The sequence below is a fragment of the Staurois parvus genome, unplaced genomic scaffold, assembly GCF_062004578.1.
Source record: "Staurois parvus isolate SC_StPar_1 unplaced genomic scaffold, SC_StPar_1.0 ptg002942l, whole genome shotgun sequence".
NCBI lineage: Eukaryota > Metazoa > Chordata > Amphibia > Anura > Ranidae > Staurois > Staurois parvus.
Window position 1 is genome coordinate 54,066 of NW_028320738.1, and position 14,440 is coordinate 68,505.

Genomic DNA, 14,440 nt, shown 5'->3' on the forward strand with positions numbered 1-14,440 from the left:
TGCAAATGTCAAATTTTTTTGTCATTTTTCAACTGACAAAACATAATTGCTATATTTCAACAGACAAAAACCCTAATTTTTAATTGTCAAAAATAACTCATATTTTGCCTCTGCCAAAAAAGCTGTTATTTTTCAAGTGTCAAAAATAATTATCAACTGACAAAATATCTGTAAACAATAACTCCTTTTTATCAACAAATATTAACTGTCATTTTTAAACTGTCAGTAAAACCATAATTTTTCAATTTCCGTTTTTTGCCACTGTCAAATATAACTGTCATTTTTCAACTGTAAAAAATAACTCATTTTAAAATGAAAATATAACTGTCATTTTTTAAATTACCAAAAAAATACTCATTTTTCAACGGTCAAAAAAACTGTAATTTTTCAACTTAATAAACTTAACTGTCATTTTGAAACTTCCAATAAATCTGTCATTTTTTAAATTGTCATAAAACCCCTCAATTTTCAACTGTCATTTGTTTCCACTGTCAAAAATATGTGTGGCAAGCATGCAGCCAGTGAAGGCGGAACACTCGGACCTCCTGCATGCTTGTTCCTGGTCAGTGACACACTAGGGAGTGAAGTGAGGTTTAGGATGAAGATGACGGCCCCGGAACCTGCAGCTTTCTCCACAAATCACTCCTGTTTCCTGCCCTTCCTCCTATTGGCTGAGTATTGCACCAATCACCAATCAGATCATCCTCTTGTGATGTCTCTGGGCGGATCTCTCACTTCTGGCTCCTCCCACATATCTTTATACCACCTCCCCCTACCCATACCCCGACATGGAGGGGCTGAGTGAAGGTGGTGGTGAAGGTGTGGAGGTGTCGGATCGGGTAACACAGATCATAGAAAGAGATCCGCCCGGCCTCATAATCCAGATCTATCCTGACTCTGGTACTGGAGACACCGCCGGGGAATCGGGTCATAATACTGTCATGTCTCACTGAGTACTCCTTACGCCCCAACCCCTCCAACCCCTCCAACCCCCAGGACTTCTTATTATATCCAATCCCTGACTGAAGTCCTCTCCTGTCTATATTGGGGTAACACATCCCGACTCTCCAGTACCGGGACCCCCCGACATCCACGTCCCAGTAATGTCTCCCGGAGGAGAAGCTCTGACTGCTCATCACCTGAGGACAATCCTGGAACCTCTCTGGTGTTTTTGGCCGATTCTGATGTGATGACGAGAATACAGTTTTCCCGTCATCTGATATATATAGATGATCACCAACTGTCCTCATATCCAGTAATATGTCTGTAACCCCCGACACCCCCCGTGTTTGCTGTACAGCCCCAATATTTGGTCCTCCAGTGGGGGAGGGTTTGAGGCGTTTCCTGGATGGTTGACCATTGATGGAACCTTCGCCCTTTGTAGTAGAATGTGGAGAGACATGTGTGCCTGTACATTTCTGTACATTGACCCCAGACATGATATCAGATAAACCCGTGTGTAATGTGTGTGAGATCCCCCCCACATCCCCATCCCCTCCATCATGGAGGAGGTTCTCATGTCTCTCTCTGTCCTCATCATCTCCATCCTCAGTATCACACAAGTCACCTGTGTCTGGTTCCTGTAGGAAAGTCAGTGGATCCGTCATGTTACACAGCTCCTCAATGTCCCTCATCTTCCTGGACAGCTCCTCCTTCTTTATTTCCAGATCCCGAATATAATCCAACATGGGATGGGAGACCCGCTCTGCCCACCCGGAGATGTCCCTCAGGACTCTCTTCTCCAGGTCTTCCAGACGTCTCCTGAGGTCTCTGAACAGGGCAGTGACTCTCTCGGTTTCATCATCTGCTTTTCCTTGTACTTTCCTCCTGCGTTCCTGCAGACTCTGGACTCTTTTCTCCGTCTCCTCTCTCTCTGTCATCAGTTTCTGCAGAACATTCCTCAGTTTCTTCTTCTTCATCTCAGAGGCCTCCTCCAGAGTCTCCACCTGGTGTCCCCGATGTTCTCCAACCAAACTGCAGGACACACAGATACATTTGGAGTCCTCGGTGCAGTAATACTCCAGGATCTTCTTATGGATGGAGCATTTCCTGTCCTTCAGGGAAGTGGTGGGGTCACATAGGACGTGTTCTGGTGACTTGCTGTGGACTCTCAGGTGGTTGTCACACAGAGTAGCTTCACACAGCAGACAGGATTTCACAGCCGGTACAGGAGTGTGAATACAGTGAGTACAGAAGACCCCGGACTCCTCCTGCTCTGGATGGGTAGACTGGAAGTTCTCCACTATGTTACGTAGTGTTATGTTCCTGTGCAGTGCAGGACGTTCCTGGAACTCTTCTCTGCATTCAGGACAGGAATAACCTCCAGACCCCTCCTGTGTATCCAACACACGGCCAATACAGTCCCGGCAGAAGTTGTGTCCACATCTCAGGGTTACAGGATCTGTATAAATGTTCAGACAGATGGAACATTCCAGCTCCTTCCTCAGATCAGAAGACGCCATCGCTGAGAGCAGAAGACAGAATGACGGGGAAAGTCTCTGACACTCCGTATCCAATGTGACCCGTTCTGTACCCTCCTACATGGGGCGAGGTGTACATTCCTACACAGGGAGAGGCTGGGACTGAGTCACGTAGCTAGAAGAATTCTTCTACAGAAGGACACAGACATGTAATAAGTAGTGACGGGTCCAACACCCCCCTGTTCGGTTCGCGGTCCAACATTCCAACTTGACGAAAGTTCAACTGCAAACTTCGAACTCAATGCAAGTCTATGGGACTGGAACTTGTAAATGGAAAAGTGTCCATTCTGAAGGCTTTTATGCCAGTTATTGGCCCCAGAAGTGGTATGGGGACTCGGGGACGGCCCTGAGGGACAGGAATCAGTGGGGAAAAAAGTACCATTTTTAAAGGGCTGTCATTTTTTATTTCATGCCTGGGGGGTCCCCATAAACTCCCTGCAAAGTTGCACATCTGTACAATGTATAGGACCTGCTGCAGCACAACTGACATTTATACTAAAAAAAAGATGTGTGGGGTCCCCCCTAATCCATAACAGACCCTTTAGGCCCAGTGGGAAGGTTAGCGAGGACCCCAAAGTGAATTTTTTTTTTTAACTGTGTGGGATTCCCCCTAAAAGCCATACCAGGCCTTTTAGGCCTGGTAGGACTTCTAAGGGGAACAACACTCCCAAAAATAAGGGGAAAAGGTGTCGGGTCCCTCCTAACTTCCTACCAGACCCTTGATCCCAGCACAGGCCTATCAGGCCAGGAAAGGGGGGGATGAATGAGCGGCCCTCCCCTCCCTGGGCCTTACCAGGACACATGCCCTCAGCATGGAGACAAGGGCCTTTTCCCCAAAACCCTGGTTGTGGGGGTCTGCGGGCAGGGGGCTCATTAGTATCAGGGTGCCCTTTCAAATAAGGGGGGGCACCCTGATGCTGCCCCCTTGTTAATGAGTAAGGGGTACAAAATAAATAAAATTGTGCCTTGGGTGTTGGCGGGGCCCTAAACCAAACAAATAGTTGGAAGCGACCATAATCAGGATTGAGGAATAGGATAGGCAGCATAGGCAGTCTTCAAGGGATCCCAGATCCCTAACAAATGGAATCCGTTACATCAGCATCAGGGACAAGATAGTTGCTGTTGATCCAGGACTGATTCATGTTGATAAATGTCAGCTGGTCAGCGGAGTCTGTGGACAGACGCACTCTTTTATCCGTCACAAAACCTCTAGCAGCACTGAATGTCCGTTCGGAAAGCACGCTGGGTGCAGGACAGGTCAGTAGCTCGATGGTATATTGAGCGAGTTCTGGCCAGTGATCCATCCTCAAGACCCAGTAACCCAGTGGATGTTCAGTTGGAAAGGTCTCCAAGTCTGCTCTTGTCCCTAGATAATCCTGCACCATATGATGCAGACCCTGCCGATGGGTGCTTAAACCTAACAGTCCTGGGCACTGAGGACTAAAGAACTGTTTGAAGACATCGGTCAGCCGGCCACCTTCTCCACCGCTCTTCCTTTGACAGAACGAAGCCCCAGAAACACGTTGTCCAGGAAATGGTGACCTCCCATTGTCTGGAAAGGTTCTACACAAATGTTTTTTCATGGCGTCCTCAAGATGTTTCATCCTCTGCTCCCTCTGTGAAGACTGGAGGAGCTCTGCAACTTCACCCTTGTAACGTGGATCAAGAAGGGTTGCCAACCAGTACTGATCCCTCTCCTTGATACCACGAATCCTCGGGCCCTTACGCAGGCTTTGCAGAATCAGGGAGCTCATGCACCGTAAGTTTGAGGAGGCAGGAGATTCTGAGTCCTCTGGGTCACTGAGGATGACATTATCAGGAACTACCTCCTCCCAGCCATGTACTACTCCTGGTTGGGTTTCTGGGGACTGAACACCACTCCTTGAAGACTGCTGTATGTGATCCTCTACTTCTATGCTGCTGCAATCCTCCTCCTCCTTCTTTTCCTCCTCCTGCTGTGTGTTTTGTGGCCCCTCAGGAATGGTTTCTGCATAAAGGGGGCCTTGAGAGGACAGGAAATCCTCCTCTTCCTCCCTCTGTTCTTCCTCAAGTGTCCTGCCCATGATTCCATGCAGCGTGTGCTCCAGCAGGAAGACTAGAGGGATAATGTCACTGATACATGCATTGTCACGGCTCACCATCCCTGTGGCCCCTCAAATGGTGACAGGACAGTGCATGCATCCTTTTCAGCAGCCACTGGTGTGGTGAAAAGAAGCCAAGCTCCCCTGAGCCTGTCCTTGTGCCATATTCACACAGGTACTCATTGTTGGCCCTCTGCTGTGTGTGCAGCCGCTGCAGCATTGCCAATGTTGGGTTCCACCTGGTGGACATGTCACAAATGAGGTGGTTGGTGGGCAGGTTGAATTCCCGTTGAATGTCAGCCAGACGAACACTGGCCGTGTATGACCGCCGGAAATGGCCACAGACTTTTCTGGCCTGCCTCAGAAGATCTTGAAAGCCTGGGTACCTGTGCAAGAAAAACTGCACCACCAAATTCAGGGCGTGTGCCATGCATGGAACATGTGCCAAGTGTCCCTGTTGGAGGGCGGAGAGAAGGGTGGGGCCATAGTCACACACAACCAATCATGGCTCAATCTTCCATGGTGTCAACCATCTCTGAGCCGGCCCCTGCAGAGCTGACAGAATCTCTGGCCCGGCGTGGCTCCTGTCCCCTAGATAGACCAGCTGAAGCACCACGTGGCATTTCTTAGCCTGACTGCTTGTGTAGCCCCTTGAATGCTTACGGAGCACTGCTGGTTCAGAGGACAATTCAGCAGAAGAGGCCATAGAGGCAGAGGAAGAGGAGGGGGTGGGGCAGACAGATGTGGCAGAATAACCACTAGATTTTTGAGGCGTGGTGGTGGAACAAGCTCCAGCACTGAACCCTGTCCTGCATCCTTCCCAGCTGCTAGCAGAGTCACTAAGTGTGCCGTGAAGGATATGTAACATCCCTGACCACGCCTGCTGGACCACGTGTCAGTAATGTGGACCTTGCTGCTGACCGCCCTGTCCAACGAGGCCAAAACATTGTCTTCCACATGATGGTACAGAGCTGGAATGGACTTACGTGATAAGAATTGTCTTTTCAGAACCTGCCACTGGAATGGAAAGGCAGAAGTTGTAATGCAGCAATTTGGCCAGGCTAGCATTTAGATGCTGAGCATGTGGATGGGTGGGACATGTGGATGGGTGGGACATGTGGATGGGTGGGACATGTGGATGACTGGGACATGTGGATGGGCGGGACATGTGGATGGGTGGGACATGTGGATGGGTGGGGCATGTGGATGGGTGGGATATATGGATGGGTGGGACCTGTGGATGGGCGGGACCTGTGGATGGGCGGGACCTGTGGACGGGTGGGACATGTGGACGGGCGGGACATGTGGATGGGCGGGTCATGTGGATGGACGGGACATGTGGATGGCTGGGACATGGGGATGGGCGGGACATGTGGATGGGTGGGACCTGTGGATGGGCGGGACTTGTGGATGGGCGGGACATGTGGATGGGTGGGACTTGTGGATGGGCGGGACATGTGGATGGGTGGGGCATGTGGATGGGAGGGATATGTGGATGGGTGGGACATGTGGATGGGAGGGACATGTGGATGGGAGGGACATGTGGGTGGCTGGGACATGTGGATGGCTGGGACATGTGGATGGGAGGGATATGTGGATGGGTGGGACATGTGGATGGCTGGGACATGTGGATGGGTGGGACATGTGGATGGGCGGGACATGTGGATGGGAGGGGCATGTGGGTGGGTGGGGCATGTGGATGGGAGGGATATGTGGATGGCTGGGACATGTGGATGGGTGAGACATGTGGATGGGTGGGACATGTGGATAGCTGGGACATGTGCATGGGTGGGACATGTGCATGGGTGGGACATGTGGATGGGTGGGACATGTGGATGGGTAGGACATGTGGATGGCTGGGACATGTGGATGGGTTGGGCATGTGGATAGGTGGGACATGTGGATGGGTGAGACATGTGGATGGGTGAGACATGTGGATGGGTGGGACATGTGAATGGGTAGGACATGTGGATGGCTGGGACATGTGGATGGGTGGGACATGTGGATGGGTGGGACATGTGGATGGGTAGGACATGTGGATGGCTGTTACATGTGGATGGGCGGGACATGTGGATGGGTGGGGCATGTGGATGGGTGAGACATGTGGATGGATAGCACATGTGGATGGGTGGGACATGTAGATGGGTGGGGCATGTGGATGGGTGGGACATGTGGATGGATAGCACATGTGGATGGGTGGGACATGTAGATCGGTGGGACATGTGGATGGGTGAGACATGTGGATGGGTGGGACATGTGGATGGGTGGGACATGTGGATGGCTGGGACATGTGGATGGGTGGGACATGTGGATGGGTGGGACATGTGGATGGGCGGGACATGTGGATGGGTGGGGCATGTGGATAGGTGGGACATGTGGATGGGTGAGACATGTGGATGGGTGGGACATGTGGATGGATAGGACATGTGGATGGCTGGGACATGTGGATGGGTGGGACATGTTGATGTGTGGGACATGTGGATGGATAGGACATGTGGATGGGCGGGGCATGTGGATGGCTGGAACATGTGGATGGGTGGGATATGTGGATGGGTGGGACATGTGGATGGGCGGGACATGTGGACGGGTGGGACATGTGGATGGGTGGGGCAGTATTTTTTCATGGTTCAGCAAATGGGGTAGTGAAATGTTCCTGCTGAAATGATCAGGTGGTGTACTGCTATCAGATGGGGTGCAGGACCTGTGGCCCCCATTGCTGTACCATCACTCCTCTCAGGGGAGGCTGTTGAGAAGACCGGATGTGTTACAGAGGAGGTAGAGATCCCAGATGAGGACCAAGAAGAAGTCTGCACTGTTTTCGGATGTGGGCCTTTCAGGTGCTGTTGCCAATGGGTCGCATGGCGGCTCGTCATATGTCTGGTCCAGCATGTGGTGCCCAAGCGGCTGGTGTTTTGGCCACGCTTGATCTGCTTCAGACAGAGACTACAAATAGCAATGCTGCGATCTGCTGCACATGTATTGGAATAAGCCCACACCAGAGAACTTAAGGAAGTCTGCATGGAGTCAGCAGTGCCCCGCCCCTGAGGAGCTCTGTCATGTGATGCCATCGGTTGGCTGTCCTTACGCCTGTCCCTGGAGGACATCCTGCCTCGTTGGAGTTCTGCCTCCTCCTCACTGTCCTCCTCTGTTCTCTCACCCAAGTACAGTCAGTGACCTCATCATCCCCATCCTCCTCATCACTGGAGCCAACTTGGCAGTGTGCTGCGGCTGGGGGAACATGACTGCCAATTTCTTTTCCCTCACTGGCGCCCCCTCTCTCTAGGCTCACGTCACTCCTTTCCTCATCCTGGGAACCAACATCGGAGCATTCAGATTGCTGCCCATCCTCCAGCAGCATGGGACTGACACCAGGATCACATGATTGAGGTGACTCCTCCATGCATGATGGTGGGGCTACGGAAGGAGCAGCTGTGGTGGACAAGGAGCCTGTGGAACAGGCTGCTTTGGCAGCTGCGGTGGAAGGCAAAATAGTATGATCCTGGGTGACAGAGGATGAGGAGGATGAGGATGACTGAGTTATCCCCTCCCCCACCTCTTCTGCATGTTGTGGCTCAATAATACGGCCAGCACCAGAAACAAAGGACAAGCGTGCCCTGCCTGCAGAGGGTCCACCATGTCCACGGCCACCACTGGTCACTGTGGACACAGAGGCTGCTTGCCCTCTCTTAGCTGCCTGTGAGAATCTGCCTCTCCTTCTTGGCCTTTCCGACATGATGGGGATTTTAGGGGATTCCCCCTTTATTTTCTGTGGGGGATGGGATTTTGGTGCTGGGGTGCAATATGTTGTGCTTGGCGCACTATAGACTGGGGGGGTTTATTGTTTTTACAGAAAATTGGGGTTCAGTAATGTTTTGGCGGTTTTCCTACCCACACTTATTTACTTGGTTCTATACAGATTATAAATGTAATAAGTGATTATAACCCTTTGTCTATACCTGAATTTAGCCAATAGTGTTAATATTAAAAGATAACCACTGTGCAAAAAATAAAGATCTAATTTATTTACACAGCAAGGAAGCTTTCTATTAATCAAATACAAGAAAAATATAATACAAAATGTTACCAATACAAAGACTACAAGAAAGAGATAGTTACAAGAAAAAGACAGAGCAATGGTGATACGTTACAGCATCCTGATGTTCTGAGGTCTGTGCTGTGGAAGGCACATGGAACGAAAGGGGGGTGCCTCTTTTGTCCAAGGTGTTTTATGCACTTTACAAAAGACCATCCCTAAACCCACCCACCCAAGTAAATCACACCTCAAATGGGTGGGCTTCAGAGCAATGGTCAATTTAAATAAAAGAAAGAACAGGAAATTCAAGTTGCCTTCCATCCCCCTCAGCTCCATTGAGTCTTTTGCAGTGTAATCCCCCAACAGTCAAAATAACCTTCATGAAGATGTAGGCCCAAAATTGCCATTACATTTCCCCCTAAAGTTCATTGGAGAACTTATGCCCTCCCTCAATGATTTTGTACCCACCCATGACCACCCAGAAGCCCAACCCCCCCACCACCACTGCGGCCTCCTCTTCTTTCTTGATCACGAAGGAACTCCTAGTAAACAAAGAAGTCCTGGTGCCTCCGAGACCTCACATTTGCACCATGAATGCCTGTGCTGTGATGTTTCCTCACCCCTCTGCCTTGGAGGGACGGAACTCCAACAATCGATGGCGGGATCCTGGTATCTTTAGTCCCGTAGCTTGGGAACACTGCAATGTTTGCAAAGATTGGATCAGACCGCAAAATGGCACTATTCAGCATGGTGAAAGATTGTTGAGGAAGGTCTAGCTTTTGCACCCTTGAGATGACGAGATGAGATGATGATGAGATGAAGAGATGACGTGGTGGTTGTTGTTTCTTCAGGTGGTGGTAGGGCAGGCCTCCAGACAATCATACATGGATACAAAAAAAAAAAAAAACGTGAAGCAGTTGTTTGGCCTTTAAGGTTGTTAAGCATAGGGGTCTTAATGTGGGCAAGTAAAGCGGGATCCCCACAGGATGCAGAGTCTGAGCAACAGCCGGTATTTACCAGGGCCCCTGAAGGTGGGGATGGCCGATGCTGCATGCTATTGTCAGGTCTCAGTTCCTGGGTTCTCCCCACCCACTCACAGAGCTCGGGGTGGAACTATATACAGATTGAGGGATGTCTGCAGGAAGCAATTCTAAGCCTGTGGATCCCCATCGGACTCTTGAAGCTGAGTCGGGCACGAATGCCACAGCCTTATAATTCACAGCTCATTTATCTAAAAAAAATTATATGAAACAAGGAAAAAGAAATGGAGGAAAGAGTAATAAAAGCAAAAGCATAAACATAAACATAATGTAATAAAAATAAAAAAAAGGTACAGATTTAATGCCCCTCCAACTACGACTTTTACTTCACTTTAGGTTGGTAAAGAGCAATGAATCTGTATTCATACAAAAAAGTTAAAAATGAGAAAAGGTGAAAAAAATTATAATATATACTGTATATATATATAGTCGCCTGGGAAAACTGTTGGTAACTGCATTAAAACACAAAAACATTGCAAAAATTGCAGCAGTTACTAGACACTAGACAAGTCCTCCCCCATACTATAATCAACAGTATATTTGCAGGTCAGGTACACAAAAACGGGGAGAGTAAAAAAAATTTGATTGAAAAAACTTTTAGAATTTAGATAAACCTGACTGCATTTTATTGCTCCAATTTAGAGGCTTCTCCCTAAAACAAACCAAACCAAAAAAACCAATAAAAAAGGGGAAAAAAGAAACAAAGAACATCAAGAGTTTCCTTTTCCTTTATGTTGTTTTAGGGTCCTCTCTTGAATGTGCAAATTTCTTTTGTGTGTATCGGATCAGGTTCTTTAGAGAGCAGTTAATGGCCTCTCCGTTTCTCTATAGGAGATACCTCATTGAGGTACACCTTCTTATAAGTTTGGTGATCATTTTCCTGACAGTGATGCACATTATTAATTGCATCAGGAAGAGCAACAGGGTTACACAAATCAGGTGAGGAGGGTGGAGTAAGATGTTTATGAAAGCTGTGGCTTTAGGACTGTACCTGAAGAAACTCATCAGCATCACAACAATAAAGCAAAAACAGGCCACCAAAAATGACACGAATTGCTGGTGTCATTAACATATCTCCGACTCACTTGTATAAGTGTGGATACATAAACCCAAAGACTACATACTAAGCAATATGGTAGTGTGACAAGAGCACCCCTACCTGGAAAAGAAGGTTACTAAATGATCCACGCGGAGTAATATGAATTCAAAAGAATTTTAACAATACTTTATTTGATCACATAGATCATAGGGAGGTTAAACATGTCTCAATTATTTGAAAGAAATCTTGCGAGCCAAGTAATAAAAAATTCCTATTGTTGGATCGCAAACTTATAACACATAACTACCAATGTGAAAAAAGCGTGAAAATAAAAATGTAGTATTGCGCTCACAACCTTTCAATCTTATATATCTAGACAAATAAATGTGTATATGATATACATAAATGACTGCATTTGTGAATCTGTAAAAATCAACTCACATAAGCAAAAATAAAAAACACTGAACAGTTAATAAAAAAGAAATAGTAATATAATATAATGATAATGTCCCACAGAGAAATAAGTGACTTTGTGCTGAAAAATCTTCAGTGTTTTTTGGAGACATATTTTCCTGAAATGGAGGCTCAAAATGAATTTATATTGGATTTGCTGGAGTTTATGTTGACCCATAACTGTTTTCAGTTTCTGGGTTCCTTCTATCAGCAAATATGTGGCACCTCTATGGGAGCACCCTGGGCTCCGGCATTTGCGTGTTTACATCTAGGTTTATGGGAAGAGGAGTTAGTATATCCCTCCACTTCCTATAAACCATACGCAATAACCTGGTTGCGATACATTGATGATGTACTGATGGTTTGGGATGGAGGTATCGATGAGCTTAAAAGATTTATGGAATTTTTGAACAAGAATGACAGAAATATCAAACTTACTTACACAGTGGATAGAGAGGTGATAACCTTTTTGGATTTGTCAATCTCTATCCACGGAAATGAATTGGTCACCAAAACATTTAGAAAGGAAACAGCGGCCAACACACTTCTACATGCTAATAGCTATCACCCAAGGAGTTTAAAACAGGGAATTCCTATTGGTCAGTTTCAGAGAATAAAAAGAAACTGTACAGAAGAATTAGAGTATAGACATGAATCTATCCAGCTCTATAAGAGGTTCAGAGAGAGGGGCTATTCACATAGAACCCTAAGAAGAGCAAAAAGAAGAGCCCTCGGTAAAACAAGAGAGGAACTTATTAATAAACCAAAACCAAAGGCAGCTGTGAACACTGTAAATCAACCGGTAAGATTCATAACTAAATTTGGACAACAATGGGGTGAAGTCAAGAAGGCCCTGGACTCTCATTGGCATTTACTAACTCAAAATCCGCAGATAGCGAAAGTGGTAGGAGAGAGCCCCCATATGGTGGCAAAACGAACTCGGAATCTAAATGATATACTAGTACAATCAGAATTTCAGAGGGCACCACAAAGAAACTGGCTAACTAGGAGGACCGGTGTATATGGAATGTTCCCATGTGGCCACTGTCAGATTTGTCCATTTGTACATAAGTCCAATCAGTTCTTCAACAATGATAACTCTAGGATATTTCAAATACGAAGCTTTATTAACTGCTCTAGTAGTAAAATGGTATACATGATAGAATGTCCATGCAAAAAGATATATATAGGTAAAACAAAAAGAAGCCTCAGGACTAGGATTGGCGAACATCTGAGAGATATTAGAAATGAAAATAGGAATGTAAGGAAGGGAGAAAAAGAGAACCCATTGGCACAACACTTTAGAGAAGTACACGGGGGCAAAACAGATGGTTTGAAAGTGAAAGGGATGTTTTTGCTGAATATTTCGGCTCGTCGGGGGGACTTTGACAAAGTCCTCCTACAAAAAGAAAAATTTTGGATCTATACCCTGGGGGCATTTGTCCCATTTGGACTAAATACAGAACTCAACTTTGGGGTGTTTTTGAAATGAATTCCCTTGAACTCTTCATATATCCTGAGTTATAATCTATATTGGGATACCATATATATGAATTAAATATGGACCTTTGTGGACAAAATATGAATTTAATTATGCAATCTTCTCTATTCCCTTTTGGGTGGTGAGCATGTATAATAATAGGACTGATATTTGAAATTCCGGTAGCTGGACCTGGTCTTGATGTTTCCATATGTGAATAAGAAATTTGCTAATAATAATCTCCTCTTTATTATCCTCTTAGAAGATGATTTGATCTATAGCAATTAGGCTCCTCTTTCATATCCAGCAATCATTTTAAAATTCAAGATATGTGTTTTAATTCACTTTGGATATTCCCAATGTAGTGATACTCTTTCAACACAAGATGGCGAGGTGGAGACTCTTTGGTATGCAATTAGTGCACCATATAAGGCGAAGGATTGAAGTCCCCTCCCAGTTCTGACGAAGTCTGCGGTGATTGGCGGACGAAACGCGTCAACGTATTGACGTCACTACGCTCGGCGTCTTCACTGGGTGCGGCGCCCACGAGGTGGGAAGGAACGGCGGTGTCACAGCTCCCTGCTAGGAAGGCCTAAGACCCTCTGAGAACTACCACTGGGCTAATATTACAGCGGTTCGCAAACGGCAATCTCTCAGGGAAACATACCTTCCACCGGTGGCAAGTTATTTAAAGCTTACGGCTGTTGAGATTTATAGAGCATATATGGTGTTAAAAGGGCATGTTTTATGGGCCTAATTTACCCTGTATATTCGGGGAATTTTTTGGAAACCCTCCTTGGAGGATAATCTACATGTATATATATATATACGCTATCCTATTCAGGCATTCTCTGCTGTGACATAGCCACATCCTTAAAAAACCGCAATAACCTTCTCTAATTGAGCAATTTTTGGAAACCCTTTATTGGGTATATTAAACTCAGGTATCTACGGCCTGCTATATACTACATACACATTATATATGTGTTCGGAATCCACGCATTGTGACTACCTGGCTCCTCACCCCCATATGCATTTTTGAAAAGCATCAAGGACCTGATCCTAATTCAAGTTGACAGGAGTCTTCTTGATCTTTATTCATGGTAATATACCCACATTTTGTGTGTGTTTTGTTTTCGGGGTCACTTGATGCCCATGATCTACATATCTATTATTTATTATTATTTTTTCTATATATATCCTCAGAATCATTTGGTACTGTGGACCTTGTTTCACTTGGGGTGGCTATCCAGGAAGTGCCTATACTTGAGAAGCTGGTATGATAGTCTCACTATTGAGAAGGTAATAGTAGTATCCATTGACAAATGTGGAGGGAGGCCTGGTGAATTTTGGATGTGAATTGGTTTTCATATTTTTTATACATATACTATGTATTTTTGTGTTCCAGCTTTTACATCCTAGGAGGTCCCTGACATATATTGGGAACACATCTGTTGAACACATGGTTTACTCAAATATAAGCGGGAAACCCACGGAAACCCAGGATAATCATCTCATCATTATACAACTCTGCCTTATATGGTGCTCTATTTGCTAAGATGACCCTAAATTGAAGACGCTAAGTGTTTTTTAACATGATTTTATTTTTTTTTTTACATGTACACCGTGCTCATGTTTAACCTCCCTATGATCTATGTGATCAAATAAAGTATTGTTAAAATTCTTTTGAATTCATATTACTCCGCGTGGATCATTTAGTAACCTTCTTTTTCAGGTAGGGGTGCTCTTGTCACACTACCATATTGCTTAGAACTCATCAGCATACCTTAGCATCTCTCTACTGTGTGTGTTACTTGTATTAATCGACTTTGAT

At 46.1% G+C, this 14,440-nt stretch overlaps 1 pseudogene; it reads right to left on the minus strand.

Annotated features, from left to right (window-relative positions):
* Positions 1-1,319: 1,319 nt before the first annotated feature.
* LOC149428891 (E3 ubiquitin/ISG15 ligase TRIM25-like) lies at positions 1,320-2,463 on the minus strand (annotated as a pseudogene).
* Between the last annotated feature and the right edge of the window lie 11,977 nt (positions 2,464-14,440).